Source organism: Manis javanica, chromosome 9 (genome assembly GCF_040802235.1).
Source record: "Manis javanica isolate MJ-LG chromosome 9, MJ_LKY, whole genome shotgun sequence".
Taxonomy (NCBI): Eukaryota; Metazoa; Chordata; class Mammalia; order Pholidota; family Manidae; genus Manis; species Manis javanica.
In genome coordinates, this window is record NC_133164.1 from 11,107,281 (window position 1) to 11,115,697 (window position 8,417).

The window sequence follows — 8,417 nt, forward strand, 5'->3', positions numbered from 1 at the left end:
TCTTAAAATGTTTGGTAGAATTCAGCTGTGAAGCTGTCTTCTCCTGGACTTGTTTTTTTTTTTTTTGAGAGTTTTTTGATGACCAATTCAATCTTCTTACTGGTAATTGGTCTGTTCAGATTTTCTATTTCTTCCTGGATCAATCTGGGAAGGCTGTATATTTCTAGGAATTTGTCCATTTCTTCTAGGTTGTCCAAGTTATTGGCATGTAATTTTTCATAGAATTCTCTAATAATTCTTTTTTTCTGTGATATTCATTGTGACTATTCCTTTGTCAATTCTGATTTTATTTGTGTACTCTTTCTCTTGATAAGTCTGGCTAGCAGTTTGTCTTTTTCTTTATTTTCTTACAGAACCAGCTCTTGGTTTCATTGATTTTTTTCTATGGTGTTATTCTGTTTCACTTATTTCTGCTCTAATATTTATTATGTCCCTCCTTCTACTAACTTTGGGTTTCATTTTTTTGTTCTTTCTCTGTAATTGTGAGTTTAGACATTTTATTTGGGATTGTCCTTATTTCTTGAGGTAAGCCTGTATCTCTATGTACTTCCCTCTTAGAGCCACTTTTGCAGCATCCCACAAGTTTTGGACTGATGTATATTTATTCTCATTTATCCCCATGTTTTACTTGATTTCTATTTTAACTAGTTCATTGATACATTGATTATTTAGAAGCATGTTGTTTAACCCTCATGTGTTTGTAGACTTTTTTTGTTTTCTTCATGTAACTTATTTCTAGTTTCACCATTGTGTTCTGAGAAGTTGCTTGATACAATTTCAATCTTTGAATTTATTAAGGCTCTTTTTGTGGCCTGGTATATGATCTATTCTGGAGAATGTTCTGTGTACACTTAAGAAAAATGTGTATCCTGCTGCTTTTGGGTGGAATGTTCTGTAGATATCTGTTAAGTCTATCTGATCTAATGTGTTATTCTGTTTCCCTTATTTATTTTCTGTCTGGTTATCTGTCTATTGGTGTGAGTGGTGTGCTAAAGTCTCCTAACAATGAAGGTGTTGCAATCTATTTCCCTCTTTAATTTAGGTGCTCCTATATTGGGTGCATAGATATTTATAATGATTATATCCTCTTGTTGCATTAATCCCTTTATCCTTTAGTAGTGTCCTTCTTTGTCCCTTACTACATTCTTTGTTTCATAATTTATTTTGTCTGATATAAGTACTGCTACTTCTGCCTTTTTCTTGCTATTATTTGCATGAAATATCTTTTTTCATCCCTTGACTTTTAGTCTGTGTATATCTTTGGATCTGAAATTAGTCTCTTACAGGCAGCATATAGATCGGTCTTGTTTATCTATTCTGCCACTCTGTGTCTTTTGATTGGTGCATTCAGTCCATTTACATTTAAGGTAATTATTGATAGGTATGTACTTATTGGAATTTTATTGTTTTCTTTATTAATTGTGTTTTATAGATCCTCTCAGTTCCTTTTTCTCCCTTTTATACTCTTTTCTTGTTATTTAATCGTTTTCTTCAGTGCTGTGATTAGATTTCTCCCTTTTTAATTTTTTGTGTATCTATTATAGGCTTTAAGTTTGGGTTACCATAAGGTTCAAGGATAGCTGCCTGACTGTATAACAGTCTATATTAAGTTGATGACTGCTCTATTTCAAACACAATTCAAAAGTTATATATTTTTCTTCTTCCTCCTCTACACTTTATGTTTAGATGTCATAATCTGCACTTTTTGTGTATCCCTTGCCTGATTTTGTGTATAGTTGGTTTTACTATTTTTGTTTTAATTTCATACTTGCTTGGTAATCGGTCTACTACCTTTAATGTGGGTTTGTTTTCACGGGTGAACACTATTTAGCCTTAAGAACATTTCCATCTACAGCAGTCTCTTTGACATATCTTGTAATGCTGGTTTAGTGGTTATAAATTCCTTCAGCCTTCATTAATCTGGGAAATGTTTAATCTCTCCTTCAAATTTGAATGATACTATTGCTGGATAGAGGATTCTTGGTTGAAGGTTCTTCTGTTTCAATACATTAAATATTTCATGCCACTCTCTTCTGGCCTGTCAAGAGTCTGATGATAGCCTGACGGGGTTTCCCTAAGAAGTAATATTTTTTCACTCTCTGGCTGCTTTCAGTACTCTCTTCTTACACTTAACCTTTGTCATTTTAATTATTATATGTCTAGGTGTTGTATTCTTGGGGTTCCTTTTGTTAGGGGCTCTCTGAGCTTCCATGACCTGGGTGTCTATTTTCTTCCCCAGACTAGGGAAGTTTTCAGCAATTATATCTTCAAAGAGACTTTCTACTCCTTTGTATCTCTCTCCTCCTTCTGTTATCCCTATTATGTGAATATTGTTTTATTTGGGTTGGTCACAGCTCTCTTACCATTCTTTCATTCCTAGAGATCCTTCTTTCTCTCTGTTCCTCAGCTTCACTGTGTTCCTGTTCTCTAATTTCCATTTCATTGATTGTCTCCTCTACTTGTAGCAATCTATTATTTATTCTCTCCATTGTATCTTTGATTTCAGTTACTGTGTTCTTTAGCTCTGAGTGACTTTTTCAACTCTTCTCTTTACTGAAATCCTCCCTGAGACCTTCAATACTTTTTCACAAATCAGTGAACATATTTATGACTTTTACTTTGAAATCTTTATCAAGAAGTTTGGTGACCTCTGTTTCATTTAACCCTCTTTCTGGTGTCTTATCCTGTAGTTTTGTATGGAACATACTCCTCTGCCTCCTCATTTTGTCAGGGTTTCCATGTTTCTTCCTTTGTAGTAGATGGATCTGCTCTGTCCTGTGGTACCCAGAAGCTCAAGACTCTTTTCTTCCAGTGCCTGGTTCTCCTTAGCAGTGGATCTCAGTTGGTATTGGTGGGCAGCCGATAGCATTGCCTTTCTGTCTGCCAGCAGTGGTCTCAGTCTGCTGAGGCCGGTGGTTTGCCTCGGCCGCTCTTTGTGATCAGAGCAGCGACTTCTGCTGGGATCATTTTGGGCAGGGTGCCATCTACCTGCCCTGAAGCAGTGGTGGGGCTGCTGGATTAACAGGGTCAGTGGGGCAGTCTCATGGCTCTTGGGCACACGCACAGTGTGGAGAGTTGCACAGTGGCAGGGCACAGGGCTGCAGCTAGCTGTTTATTGGTGAGACATGCAGGCGACCCCTGGTGGCGACAAGGTGCACAGCACCAGACTTGGCTACCCACAGGTATTAAGGAGAGCTTTGAGCTGGCCCCTGCAGACCCCTCTCTTATTGGGTAGAGACTAGGATGAGAAAGCTGGGAAAGCATCCCTCTGCCTGCCAGGCTGCAAAGTCTGACACTGCTGGGCCAAGTGAGCTGGTGCACCAGCAGTGCACAGGGAAGTGCCTCAGGGCTGAGTCACCAGTGAGGGGGATAGAACATCCGGGACTCCCAAGTGCCCAACCTGTTGGGCCAAGGGAAGGCTGTGGAGGGCCCTCTCTCCTGCAGAGAGAACTCTGTCCAACCCTTGCCCCTCTGGCACCCCTCCCACTACTGGCAAATCTTTCAAACTGCCACCTCTGCTTTGAGTCTCAGTGAGACTGGTGAAGTGTGCCTGTCCTCCACAGTGGCTAGAGTCTCAGCCTCCCAGAGGGCTCCAGTTGTCCCTGGTGTTCAGCCCCACTAGTCACCAGAACCCAGTGCAGTGTGGACGTGTCCTCCCAGAGCAGCACTCCAGGGCCAAGTGTGCAGAGTTCCAGAGTGACTATCCCCTCCCTGCTTAGTTCCTCTTCCTCCACCCTGTGGGCTGGGGTGGGGAAGGGCTTGAGTCCCTCCCAGTCATGGCTCCGCCACTACCCTTTTCTCTGTGGTCTGGTGTTTACCAGGTGTAGGTGGCCTGCAGTCTTCAGGTCATTCTCAGAGTTAATTGTATTTGCTATAGTTGCTTCCTTGAAGTTTGGCCGGGGGAGGTTGGGGTTGGGGGAGTAGATTTCTGCCTTGCCTTCCTACTCCACCATCTTTTCACACCTATGCTCCTATGAAGTCTTTTGTAAGCTGAAAAGGCGTAAAGCAAAGAAGCAATTACCATTAATTTATATGGAAAATTTTTGAGCATTCCCAGACCTAAGCATCACTTCTCTTAGGCTTTTCTGATCCCTTAGGACACATCTTGCTCACGGATGCACAAAACAGAGATAAAGCACAGGTGCTCACAGACAGTTCAACGCTCTGAGGCTTGATACTGACATGCTGAGCCTGGTTCCCAGGAAAGTAGCCTGGCAGAGCCACTGTCCCGGCCTGGGACACTCATTGCCTCTCTAACAGCCCACTGCAGAACCAACACTGAACGCTATTTTCACTTTTCACCTTTTTTCTTACAAATAAAATCCTCTTCAAATTTATTTTAGTTACCAAAAACAGGTACTAACATAGGTCTTTGTAAAAGTGAAGTAGCATAACACAAACTTTTGAAAAGCAGGGGATACCTATACCTGAATGATTTTGAGAAGCGCTTATAATGTACATATCAGTCTTTTTCATATTCGCCTATTATTTTGTTTTTATATTTCTTTATAATTTATTTTGTTTTGTAGATGTTCTTCATTTCTCTAACCTACTGATTTTGCAATCTATTTTAAACTTTATTAAATATATGATGAAGTTTGACTTTTGGTGCCCATTTTCCATAGATTTTTTTCATACACTGTGGAATTTTTTCAGCAGCCTCATTTTTTTTTTAATGGCAAACAGTAGTAGGTAACATTTATGGGACACTGAACACATGCAGACAGCATGTTGAGAATGAAGTTGCAAGCATGTAATCCTGCAACAGGCCTGTAATATAGATTACTATTATTATTCCCATTCCCAGGAGTCTGTCCAAGGTCACACCCACACCGGCCCCAGAGCCCAGGCTGCCAGCCACGGCCAGAGTTGCCTCTCACTGCCATTGTTTAATGGACAGCATGGATTGACAGAGTTTAGCCCTTCTAATAAAACTAAAAAAGGTCCTATTACCCTCATTGTAGAGATAAGAAAATCAAGGAATAAACAGCTTAAGTAACTTGCCCAAAGTCCATATACCCAGCAGTTAGCTAAGTCAAGGTTTGAATCCAAGCATGAGAAAAAGATTTGTCTCTTAACTACCCAGTTATTGTCTCCTTTCACAAAGCAAAATGCAGGCTTGTGATGAGGGGCAGAGAAGGGGTGGGGGTGGGAGGGAAGACATAAAGGGGACAAGGGCAAAGTGGGCCCTGGAGGGCATCAGAGGTAGTGGTCCACTTGAGACCCCGCTGGATACCCCAGGGCTGGCCCAGACGGGCCAGTGGTGCCATGTGAAGGGCGGAGAGGCTGGTAAGCCCTGCTCCCAAAGGATTAGACAGAAAAGATTAGACACATTTACCATCTCGGAAGGACGCAGGGCCTCAGGTAGGGACCTCGTGATCTGAGAACACTGGCTCCCCTCCCCCATGGAGCTGAGTTCTGCAGGCCCCCTTTGCCAGTGGGAGCCTCAGCAGTGACTCCTCCAAGGTCATGGCAATTAGCTTTGAGGCTCACCACCAGGTAGGGGCCAGTGTCTGACCTTGAGGAGCAGCCGGTGTGGGTGCAGGGATGGGCATGAGCCCCAGAAGGAGGAGTAGACAGCAGCAGTGCTGGAGAAGAAAAGAGGCAGCCCCGTCGTAGTGGGCAGAGGGCGGCAGACTGCACAGGCTGTTGGGAGCTTCTTTCTAACTGTGGTAAAACACACATAACCAAACTTGCCATTTAGCCATCTGCGAGTGTGCAGTTCAGTGGCACGAAGAACATCATGCTGGTGTGCAGCCCCCACCACCATCCATCTCCAGAACTGGTTCCATCTTACAAAACAGAGTTCTTAGTCATTAATAACTCCCATCCCCCTCTCCTTCCAGAGGAATAAACAGCAATAGTCCTTCCACTTGTATCCATTCTGGGATGTCGGAGAGCTTGCTAGCATTCTCCAGAGCGCTGTGTGTCCAGTCCCTGTCTCCAACCTGATCAAAGGCAATAAGCAGTGGAGAGGGAGCCTGCACCTCTGGGGCCCTGAGGTTTGCCAGCAAGGACACAGGCCACCTCTGTCCACTGCAGCGTGACCAGGATGGCTGTCGGTCTTGCTTTCCGGCACCCTGCTAACCTAGCAAATCAGTCACTGGGGCTTTTATTTGATGTAACATCTGGCTTGTTCTATTGAGGCTTGTAGGTGCCATAGATGTGTTTAAAGACTCAGAAGGAACAGGCCAGATCCATTGGCTGCTCTTCCAGTGCCCCTGGAGCAATGAGCCATGCACTTCTTAGGGCTGCATGTTCAGGAGGCCTGTGTGGAGCCCTAAGAGCTTTCTACTTGCGGAGGAGTCAGAGGACTGCTCTAGATGCAAGCCTTTGTGCCAGGGGTTGCCCTACGGGTTGAGGCAGGCATGTGTTTCCTTTAGCAGCCTCCATTTAATGGGTGGCTCCTAAAACATTCCCTGCCCCCCATCACCACAGGAAAGACAGGGAAGGGAGGCACAGGCCCCATCACAGAACACAGCTTGACAAGTTTCCCCAGCTTTGCCCTTGCCAACAAGATCCCAAAAGCCTTTCCCCTAAACTGTACCTTTGGGCAGAGATGACATTCTCAGCTGCCCCCTGCTGTTGAGCCTGGATTTGTGTCTTTGGTAAGATTAAACTACAGTAAGACTAAACCTCAGTAAGGCATGATCTTACCTGGGTCCTTGGTTTGGTTTAAAACCTGGAAAGAATTCTTAACATGTCCCACTCAACTGCTAAAAGTCACAACCCATGCGTTAAGGACCTACAGCAGGTATCCCAGGAGGGAGTGAATGAGCGCTCACCATGGAATCGGTGCCTTTATAAGAACAGGAAGTGAGAGCTCTCTTTCTCTGCCTCCCCCCTGCCCTCCTCTCCCTTCCCCACCTCCCTCTCTGCACACAGAGAACAGTGGCCATCTACCAGCTAGGAAGACTGGCCTCGCCAGAAACCGACCCTCTGGAAGCCTGATCTTGGACTTGCAGCCTCCAGAACTGTGAGAAATTAATTCCCGCTGTTTAAGCCCCCCAGTCCGTGGGATTTTGTCAGGGCAGCCTGCGTAAACACAGGTACCAACTGCCCCCATTTGTCAGGGCCTGAGGGACTTGCAGGGAACCTGGGAAGGGTTGGTCACCCTGATTTATGAGCACTTAGGCTCCATAAAGTGCATGGCATGTGGTAAGTACTGTACTCATGCTAGAAACTTATTTCATCTCCTCAGTGTCATTCCTTAAGTAAAGCACCTGTGCTAAATGCAGTTCAATATATTGGGAGTACAAAATAGATAAGGCCTGCCCTCATGGGATTCACAAACATTGACTGAGTACCCAGACCAAATCTTCCAGGTCTAGCTGCAACTGGGTGAATAGTGGGAGCTTTGTCCCAGTGGGAAGATAGGCAGGGTTGGGTTCTGGGGAAGCGGCTCTTAGGCGCTTAGCTCAGTGGGCAGCCAGCAAAAGCCACCGAACCAAGCAGTACCCTGGTTGCTTCCTATTTCTAATAAATGGGTGCCTAAGAAACTTGGTAGCACTGGGGCCTGGTCAAACAGCCACAGGTGTTTTGGCAAATGGCTCATGGCAAGCCCCGCTGCCCAAACATCCCTTTTGACTAAGCCAGGTCATGGCCAACTATTTGTCTGGAAATTCCCCAGCTTGGCCACAAGATGGCAGAAGAAAACATGCTTGGGAAATGTGATGCCAACGAAAGGCTTTTGTAAATGTCAGAAATATCTTATGAATTTTTCATGCATACTCATCAGAAGGCCTCATCAGATACTGAGCACTTGTATTTCTAGAAGCTTCTTTCTTGGGACCGGCATTAGCGGACTTCTGTTCTGTCTGGGACTCAGGTACAAATTCCAGCAGGGGACGCTGTCAGGATGGCACCAGGCAGCACGTGGAAGGTATGGCTTTATGTAGTTGGGAAACAACATTTATCAGGCACTCCCTACATACCAGAGTCTGCATTATTTTACATGTATCCTCATCCACTCATTTATTCATCCAACAAATATTTATTACCTTCCACTGTTTTCCAGGCACTGAGGTAGACCAGATAAACTAATGAATATGTGTCAGGTATTGATAAGTGCTGTGAAACAAAAGTAGCATAAGAGGATAGAGACCTGTGAAGGCTGGTATTTTAGATGGAGTGGCCAAGGAGTGCCTCTCTGAGGAGGCGACATTTGATCAGAGACCTGAATGGAGCAAGATAGTCAAATGTCTAGGGGAAGAATATTCCAGAAGGCATCCTAAGAAGGGCACATGACCTAAGATGGGAATGTGGTTGGTGTGTTCGAGAAGAGCAGGGAGGACTCTTTTTTGGAGTGTGATGAGAAAGGGACAAGAGCGATCGGGCTGATCATGTAGGACCTTGTCAACCACACGGGGGACTTTGGGTTTTGTCCTATGCTTGTTGGGAAGCAGCGGTTCCTCAAC